At 38.7% G+C, this 26,073-nt stretch overlaps 1 long non-coding RNA gene and 1 pseudogene across 6 annotated transcripts in view; one reads left to right on the forward strand and one right to left on the reverse strand.

The window, feature by feature from the left end:
• The window catches only part of LOC143671630 (uncharacterized), a 247,906-nt gene that overhangs the window by 42,232 nt on the left and 179,601 nt on the right, over positions 1 to 26,073 (reverse strand). Inside the window, exon 5 of one of the 6 annotated variants that reach the window (XR_013169620.1) lies at positions 20,292 to 23,683. The exons of the other annotated variants lie outside the window; for them this stretch is intronic. This is a non-coding gene — a long non-coding RNA (uncharacterized LOC143671630). Of the gene's footprint in view, positions 1 to 20,291; positions 23,684 to 26,073 lie in introns of those variants that run through there. 6 annotated transcript variants of the gene reach the window in all.
• Positions 17,143 to 17,492, forward strand: LOC143670919 (glutaredoxin-1 pseudogene; annotated as a pseudogene).

Below are 26,073 nucleotides of genomic sequence, written 5' to 3' on the forward strand. Positions count from 1 at the left end.
GGCAAGAGATTTTGTTGGTTTGTCCAGATTAGAGTGATGCCCTGATAAATCCCAGAGTAATTTGGGCAGTGAAGAAAGAAGTATTTGCAAGGTCCTCTTAAAGGACTAGGGAGAAAGAGGAAATATTCAACTTCCCCATTTGGAGGAGTTCTGATATTCTTGCAAGCAGTGGGGATAACCAAATCAATAGGCAGAGCCCTCGATCTTGGGGTTCACCACTATGAAACTTATTCCTGCAAAGGATAGGCTAAGCCTACTTAAATTTAGGCCTAAGAGTCACCCCCTGAGAACCTCTTTTGTTGCTCAGATGTGGCCTCTCTCTCTAAGCTAACGTGGCAGGTAAACTTACTGCTCTCCCCACTACATGGAACATCACTCCCTGGGGTGGAAATCTCCATGACAACATGGGACAGAAATCCTGGGATAAGCAGGGACCCAGCATCAAGGGATTTAGAAAGCCTTTTTGACCAAATGGGGGAAGAAAGAAATGAGACAAAATAAAGTTTCAGAGGCTGAGTGATTTCAAAGAGAGTCAAGATGTTGTCTTGGAGGTTATTCTTATACATTATATAGATATCCCTGTTTAGTTTATGTTGTATTGGAGTGGCTAGAGGGAAGTACCTGAAACCGTTGAGCTGTGTGCCAGTAGCCTTCATTCTTGAAGATGATTGTATAAAGATATAACTTTTACAATGTGACTGTGGAATTGTGAAAACCTTGTGTCTGATGCTCCTTTTATCCAGTGTATGGACTGATGAGTAAAAAAATATGAAAAAAAAACTCAGTACCTAGGGATAAATTTGACAAAAAAATATGCAAGGCCGATACTCTGAAAACCATAAAGTACTGATTAGGTAAATTAAAGAAAATCTACATAGAGATTTATGCTTTATTCATTAGTAAGAAGACTCCATGTTGTTATGATGTCAATTCTGCCCAATTTGATCTACAGATTCAAGAAAATTCCCAGAAGGATTTTTGTGGAAATTGATGTCAATTCTAAAATTCAAATGAAAATGCAAATAATGCAGAACAGCACCCCCCCCAAAACACTTTGAAAAAGAAAAGAAATGGAGGGCTAACACTTCCTGATTTTAAGACTTATTATAAAGCTATAGAATGATCAAGACAGCGTGGTACTGGTGGCAAAACAGACAAATATATCAATGGAACAGAATAAAGAGTACAGAAATGTACTCACATATTCAGACTATTAGTTACTAAAAAAGGCAACTCATTGGAAGAAAAATAACCTTTTCAATAAATAGTGCTAGAGCTACTGGATATCCATGTGCAAGAAAAGAATCTGAATTCATAGCTTGCGACATGTATAAAACATAACTCAAAATGAATCATAGACCTAAATATACAAACAAAAACTATAAAGCGCCTAGAAGAAAATATAGGAGAAAATCTTCATGACCTTGGTTAAGGCAATATGTTTTTACATATGACACCAATAGCACAATCCATTAAAAAACTGGATAAATTGGATTTCATGAAAAATGTTTTTAAAGTTTTGGTTTTTGAAAGACACTGTTAAGACAACTGAAAAGACGATTTGTAGACTGGGAGAAATATTTGCAAAGCATGTATCTGATAAAGGATTAGCATACAAAATATATAAAGAACTTAAAAACTCAATAATAAGAAAATAAACAACTCCATATAAAATGGGCAAAAGACATGAACAGACACTTCACCAATGATGACTCATAAATACATGAAAAGAGGCTCAACATCATCGGTCCTTAGGGAAATGCAAATTAAAAACACAATGAAATAACACTACACACCAATTAGAATGGCTGAAATGAAAAAGAACGACTACACCAAGTGTTTCTAAGGATGTCAATTAACTAGAATTCTCTTTCTTTGCTGGGGGTAATGTAAAATGGTTTGTAAGTTCCTTAAAAATTAAACATACACTTATGAAATGATTCGGCCATTCCTCTCCTAGATATTTACTCAAACGAAAAGAAACATATATTCATAGAAAGTTTTGTACATGAATACTCACAGAGTCTTCACTTAAAATAGCTAAAGCCTGCAAGCAATCCAAATGTCCCAACAGGTGAATATATAAACAAACTGTTATATTCATATGGTAAAATACTACTCACCAAAAAAAAGAATGAATTACATGCAATGACATGGATGAATCTCAAAATAATTATGCTCAATGAAAGGTGCCAGAAAAAAAGAAGATATACTGTATGGTTCAAAATATATAAATTCTAAAAATGCAAACTAAAGTGACAAAAAGCAGAGTAGTGACTGCCTAGAGACAGAGTGCGGAGGGTGGGAAGGAGGAATTACCAAGGAAGGGCACATGGAAACTTTTCGGAATGTTTATTATCTTGAATGTGATGATGGTTTCATGGGTGTATGTATTTGTCAAAACTTACAAAGTTGTACACTTTAAATATGTGCAATTTATTGAATGTCAATAACATTTCAATAAAGCTTCTTTTCTTAAAGAAAAACTAACACACACAAATATGTCAAGTGGATTTTTGACAAAGATGCAACAGCAATTCAGTATTGTGGGACAAGGGGCTAAGATCTGAATGATTCAGCCAGTAAAGACACACTGAACATTTATAGATTCAGACAGTTTATCACTTACATACAGAGTGAAAGGAAGAACATCCAAAGGTGCCTGCTCCCTGTAGACCTTGCCACAAACACCAAAAAAGGATGACACCAAAATAAAATGGGTTGGATAATAATGCAATGTGAATTGTGGGACACCCGTTGCTGAAGAACCAATTCCAGACTGCAGCAAAGCAGTTTTATAATCTGCAGCTCTATTCCAAGCAGAGCGAGGCAGGAAGCCTCATACCTCATGAGAATCTAGGAGTTCATGAGAAACTGGCATGACAGCCTTTCCCAGGAACTAAAGAGGAGAGTGGGAGATTGCCTTGGATAAGTTCTTCACAGGCTTCCCATCCTCTTGTGTTCTGATAAACTGTAGTTCAAGTCTTTGTCACCACTTTGCCATGACAGAGGTGTTCCCCTACACATAAAAGCCTTTGACCTTGAGACTTGAACAGGCTTCCCTGGGCAGAGGTATTCCATACATGTCCCTGTAGTTCACTGCTAAAGCAAAAGCCAACATCCTGTGTGGCCTCAGATGGGAAAGAACTATGAAGTCTATGCCTGACCGTTCTGGACTCTACCTGAGGCACATATTTTTCCTGCTGCTTTTGCTCTGCATTCTTTGCTGTAATAAACCTTAGTCAGGAGTAAATCCTGAAATTGATTCCTGTGAGTCCACTTAAGTGAATCATCAAACCAGAGGGGGTCGTGGGATGCCAGAAACAAGGAGAAAAGGTAGGTTTTTTTCAACAAATAGTGTTGGAACAATTGGACCTCAATAGGCAAAAAAAAAAAAAAAAAGTGAACTTGGACCTAAACCTCACATCTTATATAAAAATTGACTCAAAATGCGTCATGGATTTAAATATGAAATTGTAAAACTTTTAGAAGAGAAACAGGAGAAAATCTTCATCACCTATGGTTAATGTAAGGTTCTTAGATATGACACCAAAAACATGATGAATAAAAGAAAAAGAATTACTAAGTTGGGCTTCATCAAAATGTAAAACTTTTGCTCTATGAGAGACCCTTTCAAGAGGATGAAAAAGATAAGCTACAGACTGAAAGAATGTATTTGCAAATTACATATCTAACAAAGGATTTGTATTCAGAATATATAAAGAACTCTCAAAACTCAACTGTAACAAACCAACAGCCCAATGCTAAAATGGGTAAAAGACTTGAACAGACACTTCACAAAAGATATTATATAGACAGCAAATGCATTCATGAATGTTAGCATACAGCTATTTGAGGGCTAAAATTTAAAATACTGATAGTATCAGGAAGATAGTGGAGTAGGAAACTCCAAGAATCAGTTCCTCCATCAGAACAACTATTAAATAGGCAGTAACCATCTGAATCAATATTTCAAAACTCGGGAGTCCAGTAGAACACTATACAGCATCCAGGGAAGAGTGGGAGGAAGAGGTTGATAAATTACCATAAATACTAATAAGTTGTTCTCTCTGCCTGGCAGTTACCAGGGCCCGTTTCCTAGTCTCCTGGCAGGCAGCAGTGGGGTCTGGCCCCTGGCATAAATTGCTGATGCCATAAAGGGACATAAAAACCCACTTCCCCAAGATCTGGGGTGGAAATGGGCCAATCAATTATGGCACAGTTTTGATCAGCTACTCCGGATTGCTGAGGGCCTTAGTAGCTCTGAGGGTACCATTGTTCCAAATCATCCTGGACAAAGCTGATGAGGGAGATTAAAAGACAGTAGGTTGTGGAATTGTAACCCATATCAAGCTCTGAAATCTGATCTACAACTAATTGTTGCAATGTGCTTTGAAATTTATTGCTTTTTTGTATATATGTTATTTTTTTCACAATAAAGAAAAATAAATAAAATTCTTTTAAAAAAGTAGGCTTTCACAGAACTGCAGAGGACAGCTGAAGGGCTGCATTTGCTGGGCAGGTCAAGAAAGTGCAGCTTTGAGAAGCTATGGAAGAAGCTCCATTGCCCTTCCTGGTCCCTCCCTCATCTGGTCTCCAGAGAAGTCTGGAGTCAGCCAGTACTCCCTTTGTGGGTCCCTGGCCTTCTTCTGGCTAGGAAAGACTCACTTAAGAAAGTCCTCTCCAGTGTGGCCCTGCTCACAAAATTTGCCCTGTAGGTAAAAGCAGCTTGCTTTCTTACACTAAAGCAGTGTAAGAAATGATTGAGGCAGGATGCCTGGGACAAAGGCTTATCTGCTTTAAGTCCCACAACAGTACACCCAAGAGAGGGAGGAGGTCTTTTGCTGGGAAGTAGAGGAGCATTCACACTCCTGTAAACAGGGGAACTCCTAAGCCACTAGCAAGTATGAGCTCAGGACAAGACACAGGCCAGGAATGTTAGCCTAAGGCAAATACACTACGGGGTCCTCCCTGTCTTTTCTGGGCTTGTGTCTTACAACTAAATATTACAAAACAAACAAAGAAATAGTAAGTGATGGCCCATCCAAAGGAAGAAGATAATAGTCCAGACACCATAACAAAGAAGACCAGACTGTGGACATACTGGACGTTAAGACATTAATTAAGACATTAAGAAATGATCTTCAGTATGCTTAAGGAGATAAAGGAAAACACAAAGAAAGAACTAAAGGATGTTAGGAAATCAATGAATGAACAATATGAGAAACTCAATAAAGAGACAAATTTTAAAAAGGAACCAAACAAAACCACTGGAGCTGAGGACCACAATAACCAGGAGTTATTCCAGGAGTATTTCAACAACAGAAGAAAAAATCAGCAAACTCCAAAACAAGACAATTGAAAGAAGTCAGGCTGAGGACCAGAAAGAAAAAAAGAATGATGAAGAAAACACCCAAAAATAACCTAAGAGATTTCTGGGACACCACCAAGCATGCTAATATACCCATTATGGGAATCCCAGAAGAATAATTAAGAGAAAAAGGGGCAGAAGGAATATTCAAAGAAATAATGGCAAAAAACTACCCAAACCTAGCAAAAGATGTGAATATGGACACTGAAGAAGCCCAGAGAATACCAAAGAGGATACACTTGAAGAAAAATATGCCCTGTCATATACTGATCAAACTACTGAGTGCAAAGGACAATGAGTATGTTCTGAAAGGTGCAAGAGAGAAGCAACATGTTATGTATGTACAAGGGAGGGACAATTAGACTAAGTTCCTATTTCTCATCAGAAACCACGGCAGCAAGAAGGCAGTGGGTTGAAATACTTAAAGTGCTACAAAGAAAACAATTGCCAACCAAGAATCTTATATCTGGTGAGACATTCTTTCAAAAATGAGAGAGATGAAGACATCCCCAGATAAAATAAGGTAATGAACTTTATTACTACAAGACCTGCCCTTCAAGAAATGCTAAAGGGAGTTCTTCAGACTGAAGGGAAAGGACATTAGACAGAGTCCACTAGACAGTGGTTCAAAGCAGCATAAAGAAATAAAGACTCATGATAAAAATAACCATTTGGGTAATTACAAATCACAGTATTATTGTATTTTACTATGTAACTCCACTTCATACATCCTTCAGGTGCTGAATGTAAATGAATAAAGTGTAGTGATAAATCTATGTTTTCTGGACATACAATGTACAGATACAATTTGTGACAACCACAAAAAATGGTAGTAGGAGAGAGGGATATAGGAACAGTATATGTATATGCTACTGAAGTCAAATTGGTATCAAATCATATATGATTGTTATATATTGAGAATGTTAAACTTTAACCCCAAGGTAGCCACAAGGAACATATATGAAAAATATATCCAGATAGAAGAAAAAAGGCACTCAATATGGTACACTACAAGAAAATAAAATAAACATGACAACGGCATTAATGGAATAATTAAGGGCAAAAAAAGTAGAAGACTTACAAAGACAAAATAGTAAAATGTCAGAAGAAAGTCCTGCATTATCAGTAGTGGCTTTAAATGTATATGTATTAAACTCTCCAGTCAAAAGGCAGAGACTGTGGTGCCTGCCTGTGCAAAAAAAAAAAAGACAGAGATTGGCAGAATGGATAAAAAAGCATGACCCAACTATATGCTGTCTACAAAAGACTCACCTTAAATTCAAAGACATAAGTAGATTGTAAGTGAAAGGACGGATAAAAGTACTCCATGCAAATAGAAACCAAAAGACAGCTGGGATAGCTATACTAATATCAGATAAAGTAGACTTTAAGTCAAAATCAGTTTTGAGGAAAAAAGATGGTCATTATATACCGATAAAGAGGTCAATTCAACAAGAAGAACCAATAATTATAAATACATATATATACCCAACAGCAGAGCACCAAAATATATGAAGGAAATATTTATTTGAAGGGGGAATCTATATTAATATTATCTACATGTATTTATTAGTATCTACATATACATGTACTATATGTACTAATGCAATAAGGAAATACAAGACTCGAGTGACTCTCTAAATCAACTAGACCTAACAGACATATATAGAACACTTTACACAAAAAACAAAATACACATTCTTCTTGAGTACATACGGATCATTCTCCTGGACAGGCCATGTGCTGGTTTGAAGCTATTATGTACCCCAGAAAACCCATGTTTTAATCCTGATCCAAATTTGTGGGGACAGCCATTTTTCTTAACCCTGATTCAATATTGGAAGGTGGAAACTTTTGACTAGATTATCTCCACGGAGATGTGGCAACTCCGACTGAGGGTGTGACTTTTTGATTAGAAGGAGATGTGACTCCACCCATTCCAGTGGGTCTGGATGAGTTTACTGGAGTCCTTTAAAAGAGGAAACATACTGGGAAAAGCTCAGAGCTGACACAGATACTGATGCTTGGAGAACAGAAACAAGGATATCTAGGGATGCCTGGAGCCCAGCAGATGTTGCCATGAGATGTTACACAAGCCAGAACCTGGAGAGAGCCAAGGGAAGCCAAGAGATGAAAGTCAGCCCCAGATAAGCAAAGTGAGGAATCCCCACAGGAACAGAGGCTGAAAGCAATGGAGTCTAGGAGCAATGGACCAGCAGATGCCAGATAAGTGCCTTTGTAGCTGAAAGAGGTGTTCTAGACCCATTGGCCTTTCTTGAATTAAGGTTTCTTTCCCTGGATACCTTAGTTTGGACATTTTCATAGGTTTAGAATGGTAAACTTGCAACTTTTTAAATTCCCTTTTTAAAAGCCATTCCACTTCTGGTATATTGCTTTCTAGCAACTTAACAAACTAATACAGATCATATGTTGGGTCACAGAACACATCTCAATAAGTTAAAAAATGTTCAAATCATATAATGTATCTTCTCTGACCCAACTGAAATAAAAAGGAGTATAAGAGGATACTATGAATAATTATACACTGACAAATTATATAACCTAGGTGAAACAGACAAATTCCTAGGAATACACAAACTACCCATATTGACTCAAGAAAATATGGAAAATCTTAACAGAGAAATAACTAATAAAGACATTGAACCAGTAAACAAAAACCCCCAACAAAGAAAAATAGCTTTTTGTGAATTTTTGCAAGCATTCCCCCAAAATTTAATGCCAGTCCTGCTCAAACTCTTCCAAAAGTACTGAAGAAGAGGGAATACTCCCTAACTCATTTTATGAGGCCAATGCTACAATCATACCATAGCCACATAAAGATACTACGAGAAAAGAAAACTACAGACCAGTATCTCTCATGAATACAGATACAATAATCCTCAGCCAAAACTAGCAACCAAATCTAACAGCACACTGTAAGAATTATACACCATGATCAAGGGGGGTTTATTCAAAGCACGCAAGGGTGGTTCAACATAAGAAAATCAATTAATGTAACACACCACATTAACACAATGACAGGAGGAAAACTACATTATCACTTCAATTGATGCAGAAAAGGCATCTGACAAAATCTGGTACCCCTTCTTGTTTAACTACTTAGAAAACAAGGGTTAGAAGGAAACTCCTTCAATATGCTAATGAAATATATGAAAAACACACTACTAACATCATACTAAATGGTGAAAGATTGAAAGCTATTTCCCTAAAATAAGGAACAAGAGAAGGATGCCCACAGTCATCACTGCTACTCAACATTGTACTGGAAGATCTACCCAGAACAATTAAGCATGATAAAAAGAAAAAAGTTCATCCAAATTGGAAAGCAAGAAATAAAACTTTCCCTATTTGCAGATGATATGATCTTATATACAGCAAGTCCTGAAACCCCCATAAAAAGCTTCTAGAGCTAAAAAAAAAAGAAAAAAAAAAAAAGAAAAAAGCTCCTAGAGGTAATAAATGAATTGAACAAAGCGACAGGGTATAAGAACAATATGCAAAAAAACAGTATTGTTTCTATGCTTCAGTAATAAACAAGCAGAGAAAAACTCCCACTTACAATAACAACTAAAAGAATCATATTTAGGAATAAATCTAACCAAGGATGTAAAGGCCGTATATGCAGAAAACAACAAAATATTCCTAAAAGAAAACAAAGAAGATCCACTTATTTAAAGGAAGGGAAGGACATTCTGTGTTTATGGATTAGAAGACTAAATATAGTTAAGATGTCAATTTTACCAAAAGTGATTTACAGATTCAACAAAAGCCAATCAAAATCCCAACAGCCTTCCTTGCAGAAATGGAAAATTTAATCATCAAATTTTATAAGAAAGGTCAAGGGGCCCCAAATAGCCAAAGACATTTTTTTTCCTTTTTTTTTATCCTTCTATTTTTCTTTTATTGTGAAATACAACATATATTTTAAAAAGCTATAAATTTGCAAGTATATTTTAACAAGTAGTTATAGAACAGATTCAGGAATCATCTGGTCCAGGGACCCATTTCCAGAAACCTAAAACCTACAAGGAACCTTTGTAGAATCTTATATAATGCTCTAGGTATTCTTTAGAATTGGCAGGAATGGTTTTGGTTGGGGTTTGGGAAGTTATGTTAGACAGCGATGTGTAACTGAAGCTTACATCAGAATAACCTCCAGAGTAGCCTTTCAATTTTATTTGAACTCTCTCGGTCACAGATACCTTATTTGTTACACTTCTTTTCCCCCTTTTGGTCAGGATGGCATTGTTGATATCATGGTACCAGGGCCAGACCCATCCCTGGGAGTCATCTCCCATGTCGCCAAGGAGACTTTCATCCATGGATGTCATGTGCCATGTAGCGGGGTGGGCAATGATTTCACTTGCGGAGTTTGGCTTAGAAAGAGAGGCCACATCTGAACAACAAAAGAGGTCCTCTGGAGGTAACTCTTAGGCATACCTATATGTAGGCTAAGCTTCTGCACTACATGCATGGACTTCACAAGAGTAAGCATCAAGATCAAGGGCTTGGAAGTACTTGGAATCTCAGGTAGGACATGAGATTTTGCTGGTTTGTCCAGAGTGATGCCCCGATGAATCCCAGAGGGATTTGATCAGCGAGTGGAAAAGTATCTGCAAAGCCCCCTTCAGGGAATGGTGAGAACGGGGAGAAACTCAACTTTCCCAAGTTGAATTCTTGATATTCTCACAAGCAGTGTGGACAACCAAAGCTATAGGCAGAGCTCCCAGTCTTGGGGTTTGTTCATATGAAACTTAACCCCACAAAGGATAGGTCAAGTCTACTTAAAATCTAGGCCTAAGAGTCACCCCCAAGAGAGCCTCTTTTGTTGCTCAGATGTACCCCTTCTCTCCAGCCAACACAATGAGCAGTCTCACCACCCTACCCCTCTCTACATGGGACATGACTCCCAGGGGTGTGGATCTTCCTGGCAACGTGGGCCAGAGATCTTGGAATGAATGGAGACTCAGCATCAAGGGATTGAGAAAAACCCTAGAATGAGCTGAGACTTAGCATCAAGGGATTGAGAAAACCTTCTCGACCAAAAGGGGGAAGAGGGAAATGAGACAAAATGTCAATGGCTGACAGATTCCAAACAGAGTTGAGAGGTTATCCTGGAGGTTATTCTTATGCATCAAGTAGATATCATCTTGTTATTCAAGATGTAATGGAGAGGCTGGAGGAAACTGCCTGAAAATGTAGAGCTGTGTTCCAGTAGCCATGTTTCTTGAGGATGATTGAATAATGATACAGCTGTCACAATGTGACTGTGTGATTGTGAAAACCTTGTGTCTGATGCTCCTTTTATCTACCTTGTCAACAGACGAGTAGAACATATGGAATAAAAATAAATAATAGGGGGAACAAATGCTAAAATAAATTTAGTTCAAATGCTAGTGATCAATGAAAGCAAGGGGTAAGGGGTATGGTAGGTATAGTCTTTTTTTTTCTTTCCTGTGTTCATTTTATTTCTTTTTCTATTGTCTTTTTATTTCTTTTTCTGAATTAATACAAATGTTCTAAGAAATGATGAATTTGCAACTAAGTGATGATATTGTGAATTACTGATTATGTATATTGTTTTATTTTGTTTCTTTATTTTTTTAATTAATAAATAATTAAAAAAAAAAGATCAAGGGCTTGGCCTCAGGTGTCCCTAATATTTAAAACACTGTCTGGGGTTTCCCACGTGGTAAATTTTAATAGCTTCATATTTTTTCTCCCTTGCCTCAAGGGACTTTATCGATGTTTGTTTGTTTGTTTGTTTTTAACTTTTTTTATTGTATAGTATAACATATATACAAAGCAAAGAAATAAAAAAGAAATATTTTTCAAAGTACTCTTCAACAGTGGTTACAGGACAGATACCAGAGTCTGTCATGGGCTACCATACCATCCTGTCATATTTATCTTTCTAGCTGCTTCAGAATATAGGAGGCTAGAGGGCTTAAATACATATTTATCATCACAACTGATTTTTTTCCTTCTTTTTTTGTTGTGAACAATAACATATATACAAAAAAGCTATAAATTTCAAAGCACACCACCACAATTAGTTGTAGAAAATATTTCAGACTTTGACATGGGTTACAATTTCACAATCTTAGGTTTTTACTTCTAGCTGTTCTAAAATACTGGAGATTAAAAGAGATATCAATTTAATGATTCAGCATTCATATTCATTTGTTAAGTCCTATCTTCTATGGATAATTTCACCATTGCCTTTGATCTTTCCATACCTCTCTTTTGGATTGTTTGGGCTATGGCAATTCTAAATTTTTTATATGGAAAGGGTCTCTCATTAATATGGGGTACAGAGATGGAACTATCTGATGTTCTGCAGAGGCTGGGCTTGGTTTCAGGACTTATCTGGACCAGGGAACCATCTAGAGGTTTTAGGTTTCTGGAAAGTTACTCTAGTGCCTGGAACTTTCGTGGAATCTTATATATTGCCTTAGGTGTTCTTTAGGATTTGCTGGAATGGTCCTGGTTGGGGATTGGCAGGTTATGATAGGCAGCAAGGTCTACCTGAAGCTTAAGAGCAACCTACAGAGTAGTCTCTCAAATCTATTTGAACTCTTTCTGCCACCGATACTTTATTAATTGTTCTTCTTTCCCCTCTTTTGTTCAGGATATAATTGTTGATCTCACTGTGCCAGGTCTGGATTCATCCTTGGGAGTCATCTCCCGCGTCACCAGGGAGACTTTCACCCCTGGATGTCATGAGCCACAGAGTGGGGAGGGCAATGATTTCACTTGCAGAGTTGGGCTTTGAGAGACTGAGGCCACATCTGAGCAACAACAGAGGTCCTCCAGAAGTAACTTTTAGGCATGCCTACAGGTAGTCTAAGCTTCTCTACTACCTACATAAGCTTCACAAGAGTAAGCCTCATGATCGAGGGCATGGCCTATTGATTTGGGTATCCCTAAAGTTTGACACAGTATCAGGGGATTCGCTGATGTAAGGTTTGATACTTCCATATTCTTTCTCCCCTCCCTCAGGGGACTTTGCCAATACTTTTTGATTATCTGCTTAATATACTCTAGGATGTTTCTAGGCATTACAATAATCTATATAGGATTAAAGGAACTCTTTCTTATTCTGTGCTTCCTGTGTTTCAATTGTTCAAATGAGCTATACAGATAGATTGAGTTAGATTATACACTATAGAAAATTTCAGTCCCAGATCAAATAAACCTTTGTTCCATTGGTCTCAAAGAGTATGTGTGGTTCTAAAATATAGACACTGTCTTCCTTACCCCTATGTTCAGAATTACTTTAACCCCAACCTGTTCAGCTTTGTTCTTATCTCTAAGTATCAGGTTATATATGTAAAACAGCCTCTCAAAATCCAGAAATAATAATCACCACTCCAGACTTAATGTGTCTGCTCTAAAAGCTTACAATCTAGGCCCCCATTTTCTTATAAGCATTTTCTAAAGGTGGCAATACCATTGCTGTTTTTTGTTTCTGGTTTATTTTGTCTCATCTAATGTTCCACATGTTCATTCGCATTGTTGCATGCCTCAATACTTTGTTCCTTTTTGTAGCAGCACAACCTTCTTTCATAAGTATACACCATCGTTCACTGTGTTAGTTAGATTCAGTTGTCAACTTGGCCAGGTGAGCATACCTAGTTTTGTTGCTGCGGACACAAGCCAATGGTACGTGAAACTCATCTGTTGCTAATTACATCTGCAGTCGGCTAGGAGGCGTGTCTGCTGCAATGAGTGACGTTTGACTTAATTGGCTGGTGCTTAAATGAGAGAACGCAATGTAGCACAGCCTAAGCAGCTCGGCATTCCTCATCTCAGCACTCGCAGCTCAGCCCCGGCCTTTGGAGATGCAGAAAGAAGTCACCCCAGGGAAAGTTGTTGGAACCCAAAGGCCTGGAGAGAAGACCAGCAGAGGCCATCCTGGGCCTTCCACGTAAGAAAGAACCTCAGTGGAAAGTTAGCTGCCTTTCCTCTGAAGAACCAACAAAATAAATCCCCTTTTATTAAAAGCCAATCCGTCTCTGTTGTGTTTTATTCCGGCAGCTAGCAAACCAGAACAGATTTGGTACTGAGAGTGGGGTGCTGCTGTGGTTTGCAAATACCAGATGCGTTGGAACAGTTTTTGGGTGGCTAAAGGGAAGATTTTGGAGGAACCGTGAAGAGAATGATGGCGAAGTCTTGGAGGGTTTGAAGAGACTGTTGGTGTAAATGGAACTACTACCAATCTTGACAAAGGAGGACACAAAAGGGAAAAAATTGGAGTTTGCAGAGTGAGAACCATGGAAGCTCGGGTCTGAAGCCCAGAAACCTCGGCCAGGAGAGTGGACCCACCCATATACATGGAGAGGGTGAGTTTATCCTGAAGGGCGAGGATGAGTCTCCCCTCTCATTGCAGTGGAAGAGTTGTGCAGCCTCAGGCCTTGGAAAAGGCGTAGCATGCTTCTTCGGGGACTGGGAAAGCCTGGCTGCCACCATGTGGAAGGGTTGAGCATGTTCCCCAGAAATGGCAGAGAGCCCAGGGGTGGCCCTGATGCCTGGAGAGAGTGGAGCCCAGAGGTGGTCTCCTCGATGTTCCCCAAGGTTGATTTGGAAAGAGGCCGGCCACTGCATAGGCCCTTGGAAGGGGTGGGACTGCCACTTTCTATAGCCGAAGGATGAATGACTTTCAGACTTTGAAATCCCATGGCGCTTGCCCTGCAGGTTTTACATCTGTGTTTCTTCCAATTTCTCCCTATGGAAATGAAAATCTGTATCCTGTGAATATCCTCCTTTGCTTATTGGCACCGGACTTGTTTTGAGATTCGCCGGTCCACAGCAAGAGAATTTTTTACATCTGTTTAAGGTGATGCTTGAAGTTGCCAAGTTGACAAGGGGTGGACATGTGTTAGTTAGATTCAGTTGTCAACTTGGCCAGGTGAGCATACCTAATTCTGTTGCTGCGGACACAAGCCAATGGTACGTGAACCTCATCTGTGCTAATTACATCTGCAGTCGGCTAAGAGGCGTGTCTGCTGCAATGAGTGACGTTTGACTTAATTGGCTGGTGCTTAAATGAGAGAACGCAATGTAGCACAGCCTAGCAGCTCGGCATTCCTCATCTCAGCACTCGCAGCTCAGCCCAGGCCTTTGGAGATGGAGAAAGAAGTCACCCCGGGGAAAGTTGTTGGAACCCAAAGGCCTGGAGAGAAGACCAGCAGAGACCATCCTGTGCCTTCCACGTAAGAAAGAACCTCAGTGGAAAGTTAGCTGCCTTTCCTCTGAAGAACCAACAAAATAAATCCCCTTTTATTAAAAGCCAATCCGTCTCTGATGTGTTGCATTCCAGCAGCTAGCAAACTAGAACATACACAATGGGAGAAAATATTTGGAAACCACATATTGATTGATAAGGATTTCATATCCAGAATATATAAAGAAATCCTTCAACTCAACAACAAAAAAGACAAACAACCCAATTTAACAATGGACGAAAGACTTGAATAGACATTTCTCCAAAGAAAACATACACATAACCAATAAATAAAAAAGTTGCTCAACAACATTAGCCATTAGGGAAATGCAAATCAAAACCACAATGAGATATCATTTCACACCCACTAGTATGGCTGCTATTTAAAAAAAGGAAAATTACAAGTGTTGGAGAGGTTGTGGAGAAATAGGAACACTCATTCATTGCTAGTGGTAATGTAAAAGGGTGCAGCCACTGTGGGAGACAGTTTCACAGTTACTCAGGAATTTTAGTATAGAACTACCCTTTGACCCAGCAATCCCTCTTCTAGGTACACACCCAAAAGAACTGAGAGCAGGGACTTGAATGGATATTTGTGCACTGATGTTTATAGAAACATTATTCACAAATGCCAAAAGATGGTAGCAACCAAAGTGTCCATCAGCCAGTGAATGGATAAACAAAATGTGGTATATAAATACAACAGACTATTATTCAGACATAAAAATGAATGATAACATCTGACAGCATGGATGAGCCTTGAAGACATCATTTTGAGTGAAATACGTGAGACACAAAAGGACAAATATTCTATGACCCCACAGATATGTAATAATAAGAATAAGCAAACTTGTAGAGTCAGAATTTGGAATATAGGTTACTAAGAGATGGGGTGGGGTTAGGAAATGGAGTTTTGACTAAAAATATACAGAGCTCCTATTTGGGATGATGGAAAAGTTTTTGCAATGGATGGTGGTATTGGTAGGACAACATTGCGAATGTAATTAACAGCACTGTATTATACATTTGAATGTGGTTTAAAGGGGAAATTTTAAGTTGTATATATGGTACTAGAATAAAAAATTTTTAAAAATTCATGGAACTACACAGCACAAACATTAAACCTGAAGTCAAATCATGGACTACAGTTAATAGTACAACTATAAAAATGTGCTTTCATCAATTGTAACAAATATAACACACCAATGCATGGTGTTAATACTATGGGAAGCCTAAATTTATGCATGATTGTACTGTAAACCCACAACTTCACTAACTAAAAAAATATTGATAATACCAAATTCTGACAAGGATGACAAGAAATTGGATCTCTCAAAAATTTTTGGTAGGAATGTGAAATGGTACAGCTACCCTAGAAACCATTCTGGCAGTTTCTTAAAAAGTTATGCATAGAGTTTCCATATGCCCCAACAATCACATTCCTGGGCAATTATCCCAGAGAAAAAAAATTCATGTCCACACAAACACCTGTACTTGAATGTTCACAGCAGCTTTATTTGTAATAGCCAAAAGTTGAAAAAAAAAAAAGAAAAAAAATGTCCTTCAACAGGTGAATGGTTAAATAAATTTTGGTACATCTGTACAATGGAATATTAGTCAGCTATAAAAAAGGAACAAGTCATTAATTTACCCAACAACTTAAATGGAACAATCTCAAAGGTTACATAGTGTAACATTCCATGTTATTGAAATGTACATATTTTTAAAGTGTGCCATTTTTAAAAGTACACTCTTAAAATGACAAAGTTACAGAGACAGAAAATGGAAACGTGGTTGCCAGGGTTAGGCATAGGGGAAGAATGAAGTGACAATAAAGGGGCAGAATGAGGAACTTCTTTCATAATAATGGAAAAGTTCTGCATTCGATTTTGGTGGTGGTGGTAATACAAATCTTATACTAGTGATGAAATGCTATATAATCATGAAGACATGCAAAAAATGATGAGTGCCTGTAAAAACCAGTGAAATCAGATGAAGATCTGTAGCCTAGTTAATTCTATAATGCCAATCATTTTCCAGGTTTTGACAATGCACTTATATTTATGGAAGATGTCACTAATGGGGAAAGCTGGATGATGGGTACATGGAACATCTCTGTACTATTTTTACAACTTCTTATGAGTAATTACTTCAAAATAATTTTGTAAATGATACTCAATTCAGTTATTGGAAAACTTTTAATAATGTTTGGACCAAGAAAAATACGTGAATCTACGTTTTCAGCAGTACATTTTATGAAATGTAAATACAGATTAAGTATTTCTGATACAAACTTATCCAAATTGAGATGTGTTACAAGTATAAAATAAGCACTTGATTTCAAAGAATTCATATAAACAGCAATTTAAAAATATCTCATTAATTATTTTTATAGTGATGGTATGTTGAAATGATAGTAGTTCATATATGTTAGGTTAAAGAAAATATATTAACAAAAATAGGTTTTTACACCCGGAACAATACTTGCAGTTGAGGATTCCTCCTGGGAAGAAGCCATGTCAGCATGGCTCAGGAATATGTGAATAGCAAAATACACCCTCAGAAGGTGGTTGTGTTCATCAAGCCCACCTGCCCCTACTGCAGAATAACCCAAGAGAGCCTCTGTCAAATGCCCTTCGAACAAACTTGGAATTTGCTGATATCACAGCCACCAGTGACACAAATACAATTTATTTTCAACAGCTCACAGGGGCAAGAACAGTACCTCAGGTCTTTATTGGAAAAAACTATATAGGTAGATGTTCTGATCTAATAAATATGCAAAAGATTGGGGAACTGGGGACCCTACTACAGCAGATCGAAGCTCTAAAATATTACAGAGCAGACCCCAATGATGTCCTCCTTGACAACTGAATGGCTTCAGCAATGATGACAGTACTTCTTGGTGGATGGATCTGGGGCCATTTTGCACAACTGGAGCAGTTGTTTACTTAAATTCTGAAACGCATTAATGAAAATAATCATAATATTGGGAATGGAGTTTGGGAGTGGGGTTTGTTCTTCTTTTGGATCAGTATTACAAAGTAGACCCACTTTCCCTACACTGTGGGGATGAAAAGATTGATGGAACTTCTTGGGGTTCTTCCGGATTGGCCTTTTGGGTTCAAAAAGACCATGACAATTTCTGGTTTAGGATTCATCCATTGACCCAAAAGACGTTCTTTCTTTTTGATATATTTTTCTTACTGTTTATGTGCCAGCAGTCCTCTACCTCTAAACCAGTGTTCCTTTATTTTTATTTTTTATTAATTAAAAAAAATTACAAGAAACACAAACATTTCCAACATATACACTCAGCAATTCACAATATCATCACATAGTTGCATATTCATCATCATGATCATTTCCCAGAACATTAGCATCAATTCAGAAAAAGAAATAAAAAGACAACAGAAAAATATAACAAACAGAAAAAAAAATTTACAGGCCATACCCCCTACTGATCCCTTTCATTGATCACTAGCATTTCAAACTAAATTCATTTTAACATTTGTTCCCCCTATTATCTATTTTTATTCCATATGTTCTACTCGTCTGTTGACAAGGTAGATAAAAGGAGCATCAGACACAAGGTTTTCACAATCACACAGTCACACTGTGAAAGCTGTATCATTATTCAGTCATCCTCAAGAAACATGGCTACTGGAACACAGCTCTACATTTTCAGGCAGTTCCCTCCAGCTTCTCCATTACATCTTGGATAACAAGGTGATATCTACCTAATGCATAAGAATAACCTCCAGGATAACCTCTCGACTCTGGAATCTCTCAGCCATTGACACTTCGTCTCATTTCACTCTTCCCCCTTTTGGTCGAGAAGGTTTTCTCAATCTCTTGATGCTGGGTCTCAGCTCATTCTAGAGTTTTTCTCAATCCCTTGATGCTGAATCTCAGCTCATTCTGGGATTTCTGTCCCACGCTGCCAGGAGGATCCACACCCCTGGTAGTCATGTCCCACATAGACAGGGGGAGGGTGGTGAGTCTGCTTGCTGTGTTGGCTGGAGAGAGAGGCCACATCTGAGCAACAAAAGAGGTTCTCTTGGGTGGGCCACGGTGGCTCAGCAGGCAAGAATGCTTGCCTGCCATGCCAGAGGACCCAGGTTCGATTTCTGGTGCCTGCCCATGTGGAAAAAAAAAAAAAAAAGAGGTTCTCTTGGGGGTGACTCCTAGGCCTAATTTTAAGTAGACTTGACCTATCCTTTGTGGGGTTTTCATATGAACAAACCCCAAGACTGGGGGCTCAGCCCACAGCTTTGGTTGTCCACACTACTTGTGAGATTATCAAGAATTCAACTTGGGGAAGTTGAGTTTTCCCCTGTTCTCACCATTCCCTGAAGGGGACTTTGCAAATACTTTTCCACTCACTGATCAAATCACTCTGGGATTCATCAGGGCATCACCTGGACAAACCAACAAAATCTCATGTCCTATACAAAGTTCCATGTACTTAAGGTGCTCAATCAACTACCTACTTAAGTTATATTAGGAGATGCACTAGTCAAAGTATAGATTTGTACCAAATAAACATTTTTTGCTTTAGTCTCACACATTAGTTGAAATTTTAAAATATTAAGTACCATCTATTTTCAGCACACTGCAGTAATGACATTCTTTTGTTCTTCCTCAGGCAAAAACATTTTTTAAGTTTGTACATTTAGTCACTATCATTATACACTCTAGGCATTCCTAGATTACACCATCTCAATCTTTATCGTCTTTCTTTGTCATTTCATTTATGCTCCAGCCCTCCTCCCTCTATCATTCTCATATGCAGCTTCATTCAGTGTTTTAACATAATTGTATTACAGTTAGGTAATATTATGCTGTCCATTTCTGAGTTTTTATATTCAGTCCTGTTGCACAATCTGTATCCCTTCAGCTCCAATTACCCAATATCTCACCCTATTTCTATCTCCTGATGGTCTTTGTTACCAAGGAAATATTCCAAGTTTATTCACTAATGTCAGTTCATATCAGTGAGACCATACAGTATTTGTCCTTTTGTTTCTGGCTAATCACACTCAGCATAATGTCCTTAAGGTCCATTCATGTTGTTACATACTTCATAACTTTATTCTGTCTTACAGCTGCATAATATTCCATCTTATGTAAATGTCACAGTTTGTTTAGGCAACTGTCTGTTGATGGATATTTTGGCTGTTTCCATCTCTTGGTAATTGTTAATAATGCTGCTGTAAACACTGGTGTGTAAATGTCCATTTGTGTCCTTGGCCTCGTGTCCTTTGAGTAGAGACAGCATATAGATGGGTCCTGTTTTTTAATCCATTCTGCCAGACTATGTCTTTTGATTGTGGAGAGTTTAATCCATTAACATTCAGTGTTATTACTGCATGGGTAGTACTTTCTTCTACTATTTTGCCTTCTGGATTTTATATGTCATAGCTAATTTTCCTTCTTTTTACCTTTACTCATAGTCTTCCTTTCTACACTCTTCTCCACACCTCTCTCTTCTGTCTTCGTATCTGTGTTTAGTGTTCCCTTTAATATTTCTTGCAGAGCTGGTCTCTTGGTCACAAGTTCTCTCAGTGATTTTTTGTCTGAAAATGTTTTAATTTCTTCCTCATTTTTGAAGGACAATTTTGCTGGATATAGAATTCTTGGTTAGCAGTTTTTCTCTTCTAATAATTTAAATATATTATCCCACTGTCTTCTCGCCTCCATGGTTTCTGCTGAGAGATCTGTGCATAGTCTTATTGGGCTTCCCTTGTATGTAATGGATTGCTTTTCTCTTGCTGCTTTCAAGATCCTCTCTTTCCTTTGACGTCTGACATTCTGATTATTAAATGTCTTGGAGTATGTCTATTTGGATCTATTCTCTTTGGGGTACGCTGCACTTCTTGGATCTGTAATTTTAAGTCTTTCGTAAGAGTTGGGAAATTTTCAGTGATAATTTCCTCCATTAGTTTTTCTCCTCTTTTTCCCCTCTCTTCTCCTTCTGGGACACCTACAACACGTATATTCATGCGCTTCATATTGTCCTTCAACTGCCTGAGTCCCTGCTCATATTTTTCCACTTTTTTTCTTATAGTTTCTGTTTCTTGTCGGATTTCAGATGTTCCGTCCTCCAGTTCAGAAATCCTATGTTCTGTCTCTTGAAATCTACCACTGTAGGTTTCCATTGTTTTTTCATCTCTTCTACTGTGTCTTTCATTCCCATAAGTTCTGTGATTTGTTTTTTCAGACTCTCCATTTCTTCTTTTTGTTCTTTCCTTGCCTTCTTTATATCCTCCCTCAAGTCACTGATTTGGTTTTTGATGAGGTTTTCCATGTCTGTTCGTATATTCTGAATTGTTTCAGCTCCTGTATGTCATTTGAATTGTTGGTTTGTTCCTTTGACTGGGCCATATCTTCAATTTTCTTAGTGTGATTTGTTGTTTTTTTGCTGGCATCTAGGCATTTAATTACCTTACTTAGTTTATTCTGGAGATTGCTTTCACTTCTTTTATCTAGGGTTTTCTTGCTGGATGAATTTGTTGTCTATCTGTTCTTTGACATTCCATTCAGCTTTATCTGGACCTTTAGCTTAAGTTTTGTTTAACAGAGGAGAATTTTTCAGTTGTTTTCTTGTTTCTTGCCCTGCTTGTGTGGTGCCTTTCCCCACACACACACTTAGGAGGGTCTACTTAGATATTATCTACCCCAGCCAGATTTTCCCAGACCAAACTGGCCTCCTATCAGGAGGAAAGGGTCACCTGTGTAGGTTTTCCCTGAGGGTGAGACCCAGCAGGTTGAAAGGCTTTCCTGTGAAGTCTCTGGACTCTGTTTTTCTTATCCTGCCCATTATGTGGCACTTATCTGACTGCAGGTCCGACCAGCATAAGATGATGCAGTACCTTTAACTTTGGCAGACTCTCCCTGCTGGGGGCATGGTGGAGACAGAGGAGAGGTTGTAGGCTGGTTTTAATGGCTTCAAATTACCAAGCCCTGATGTCTGAATTCCTTGATGGAGGGAATCCACCTGGGTGGGGCTTCACCCCTCCCCTAGGGAAGGCACAGGCTCCAGATAAGCCCGCAAAAGAGCTTTTCCCTATGCCTGGGGCAGTTGCAGCCTGAAAAGTCCTGCCGCTGTATCCAGAGGCTGTGAAGCCTTTGTAGATACACAGCCACAAAAACCTCTGTTTCCTTCTCTTTTTTCCCCCTTTTTCTGTCAGTCCTGCCCCCTTGGCGCCGGGGCAAAAATAAGCAACCTCTGCTTTGATCAGGTTCACCTAAGCTGGGGGCCTATTTTTAGTAGTCAGTATTTGTTAGTTAGTTTCATAATTGGCGCTTGATTGTGCCCAGTCCCTGCTGTTGGTAAAGTCCTTTCCTTTCCCCTCTGGGAAGTGGCCTATGGGGGAGGGGTGCTGGCCGCTGCATCTTTGGGAACTCATGGTTCTTGCGTGTGCTCGCAGTGGGTCCCGCTGGTCCAGACTGGGATATGCTGTGTGTCTGGTCACTGACGTGGCCCCAGGAGCTGTTCTGTACTGTTTCTGGTTATTTAATAGTTGTTCTGGGGGATAAACTAAAATGTGCACGTTGTTAAGCCACCATCTTGACCCAGAACTCTAAACCAGTGTTTCTTAACCACAATCATGTTTATTCCAGGCCCTCCAGGCTGAATCTGTATTTGTTCTTCAGTATTACCCAGCAGTCAAAAATAACTTGCTGAGCTTGACCTTCTAGAGTTTGCATTAAGAAATCAATAGTTTCTTAGGTGTGCTTTTTCAAACTAAATGCATATCCCCCTTCACCATCTTTACACCACCTTATCCCATATTGAGAATCACTATCCTGAGCCAGTATTCTCAACCTTGACAATTTAGAGTTCTTATGGGAAATGTTCAACAATTTCATAAAAAATATGAGGACCCAAGTTGAGAAACTACATGAAAAGCTAAACACTGTTCTCACTTGGTGCCACAGTGGTCAGAGACACAAGTGCAAGATGCTGCAATCATGTGGCAATATTTTTATGTAAGATACCTGTCCAGGTAATCCTGAACAACTGTGTGTTACTTTTAGATTATCAAAATTAAAATGCAAAATAAAAAAATATAGAAATCCTGTGGCTCCCTCCCCAAGAATATATCTGTGGAAGGAGCTAAAGTTGAGAAACACTGTACTAAATGATTCTCAATTTTTCTTTTTCCACTCTTTGAAAATTTAAGAATCCCTTACCATACATTATTTTGTGTTCTAGAATTGCAAGATTATGTTCATTTCCTTTTGTGCTCTCTAGTATGATTAATTTATTCTCTAATACAGAACTCTGAAATGATGATTCTGACATTTTTCTTAAATTCTTTTCCATGTTCCAAGCTCTTAAGAAATGGTATTAGCGTGATATACAAAGACTTAAAGTTGTATTCATGTCTGCCCCCTGCCATTATAATAAAGGCATGTATTATGGTAAAAAAAAATAATTTCATCTGTTTATTTTTGCCTTTTTAATGTAGATACTAGAAAATTTAAAACTGTGTTTATGACTCACATATTTCTATTGGACTATGCTGCTTTAAAGCAACACAAAGGTAAAAATGGAAGGAAGTAGCTATTACCCTTAGGCTGAGGAACAGAGGGTAGAAGTTGTAATTATTAAAACTTGGAAGAGGGGCTCCATGGCGCTAAAACTCAGACTTCCAAAGAATGCTCACTGTCCAGCTGGTCCTGGGATTTCTGAACTTTGAGTAGGACCCCTGTGGTGCTGGGGTCTAGACTTCCGAGGAGGTGACACAGACTGTTGGTGGTAGTGTCTCTGAGGGAGGCATGATAAGGCTGGTTTTTCAAGTGATGTCAGAAAAACTGCAAACTGAATTCAACTTACGTTATGGCTATTTCCAGGGTGAAGAAACAAGGATGGGGTCATGCTCACAGGATCATAGGTAGACAGGAAACCCACAGTAGACAAACAGCAACAAATCTCTTCCTTCTCCAGCTTTGAAATCTCCCTCTACTGTCCAGTGTTGGCAGAAGCTAACACAATTAGGTTTGCAGTGTCGTAGCGCCAGTTCCACAAAGCAGGGTATCGAAGAGTGGGTCTGGAGCTGAGACAATAACTTAATTAACTGGCATAGTACAACTCTGGCAAAAACATTTAGCTATCATCAAAATATCCATACTGCCCTTTTAGTGTGTTAAGGTGTGTCTGGGAAATGGCACTGAAGACAGGAACTACCATTTCTCAGTGCCCCTTGCATCCAGGTGGGGCCTTGTAACGCTCTCATCAATGGAATGTTGATGGAAGGAATGTATGTGATGTTCAGGCCAATTTAAGAAGCTCACATGCCTTTTCTGCTCTTTCTTTTCTCCCATCTGTTGGCTGTCAGCATCAAGGGTGACCCTGGATGCCATATGCTGAAAATGGCAGAACTCGGCTTACCTTAATGGATACACAATTCAGCAGACACTAGGTGGAAGGTGGTAGCCATGAGAGCAGCCAACCAGAGAAGCCACAAGATTGCCAAAGAGGTTTTTAAATCCATCAGTAAGGACCTCACAAATGCCAGTCAAAAATCTACTCCCAAATACATGCCACCTTTTACATAAGAAGAAATATCTTTTAATTTTTGAACTTACATATTATTTAGCTTAGAAAATGGACAGACTTCTTTTAAGAGTCTTCAAGAATTTATACATGCATTCTAAATTGGAGAGTACTTAACATAGATATGCTTCTGGTATAACATTGCAATTATGCTACAATAGCACACTATTAAAGTTGTTAAGAAAATCTATGTGATTTTATGTAAAACACACATTCCTGGGGTGGGGAAGGGGTGTGTTCTTTTGTAAGCTGCTGGAATGCCACATAACCAGAAATGGAACAGCTTCCCAAAAGGGGAACTTAATAAGTTACAGGTTTACAATTCCAAGCCCATAAAAATGTTCAAACTAAGGCATCCAGGGAATGCTGATGGGTCAGGAACACCTCTATGGCCAGGTAGTAACGTGACTGGCATCCGATGGTCCCCTGCTTTCAGCCTCTGTTCCCGTGGGGGTTCCTCACTTTGCTTTTCTGGGGCTGTCTTTCATCTCTTGGCTTCTATGGTCCTATCCAGGTTCTGGCTTGCTTAACATCTCATGGTGATGTATGCTGGGCTTCAAACATCTCCAAACATCTATGTCTCTTTTCTCCAAATATTGGCATGTGTATCAGCTCTGTTTCTGTGGGCTCTGCTCTCTCCAAAATGTTTTCTCTTTTAAAGGATTCTTGTAAACTAATCAAGACCCACCTGAACGGCTGGGGTCACAACTCCATCTAATCAAAAGGACACGCCCACAACTGAGCACACCACATCTCTGAGGAGATAATGTAATCAAAAGTTTCCACCTACAATATTGAACCAGGATAAAAAGAAGCGGATGCTCCAAAAGATTGAATCAGGCTTAAAACATAGCTTTTATGGGGTACATAATACTTTCAAATTGGCACAGAGGCCAAAGAAAATGAGGGAAAAGCTGTACTAATGTCTTAGGTCTTCCAGGACTTCAGGATTCTGCTCCCCAGAGGTCTTAGGAATTTGCATGCTTATCTTTCTCTTCCTCCTGGTCAAGTTTCTTTGGTAGCTGAGAGGGAAGATGACTAACAGAGACTAGAAAGAGGGTTGGAGTGGCTTTGATTGCACAGTAAAAGCATCAGGAGGGCTGTGACACAGTTACTAGGTATGGGGGAACAACAGACTTGCTCATCATCTCTCTCCTCCCCGCATCCCTGCTTCCCTCTCTCCTGTCTCTCGCCTATCCCCCTCCTAGTTCTGTCTCTCTACACATGCTGACAGGCCCTATCATATAGATTTGAACTCCTCTCCTCACTGATCCCATGACAATGCAGTTCTATTTCCATGGCTCACTTTCCTTTCACTTGCTTTCTCTCACCTAAGACTTTACTGCAGCAGTGTTTCCTACTTGTTTGCCTCTGGCTTTATCTCCCTTTTCAATGTAATCAACTCCCAGTTTCCTCCTGAGTTATACCCAAAAGGAATGACATACTGTTTACATATAATGGAATAAAACTTTACAACCTTGTGCAAAAGCACATAAAATATATTTTTATTATAATTTTGTATTGAAGTAATAAGAGCTACAGGTAGTATATACTGGAATTTTAAGGGACTATAAATCATGTATAGATCAACGTGGATTAAGGAACACAAAGAAATATCCCTTTACATGTATCTGAGATAAGTTGCTAACTTCCAAAATACTCCCCTCCACAGTTTCCCACTATACCTGAAATTCTCACCAATAGTCACTTTTAAAAGGCTTTCCAAAGAGATACCAATAGATCTCCAGAGTTTTAGAGCAAAACAGTGATGCAGTTCACATTTAACTTTGGAACAATCCATGCTCAATAAATAGGGGTGATTTAAGATTCCTGAGCTTTAGTTTCTTCATTTGCTTCAAAAAATAAAAATAATTTTAAAAAAAACCTCTT

The sequence above is a fragment of the Tamandua tetradactyla genome, chromosome X (genome assembly GCF_023851605.1).
Source record: "Tamandua tetradactyla isolate mTamTet1 chromosome X, mTamTet1.pri, whole genome shotgun sequence".
Lineage (NCBI taxonomy): Eukaryota > Metazoa > Chordata > Mammalia > Pilosa > Myrmecophagidae > Tamandua > Tamandua tetradactyla.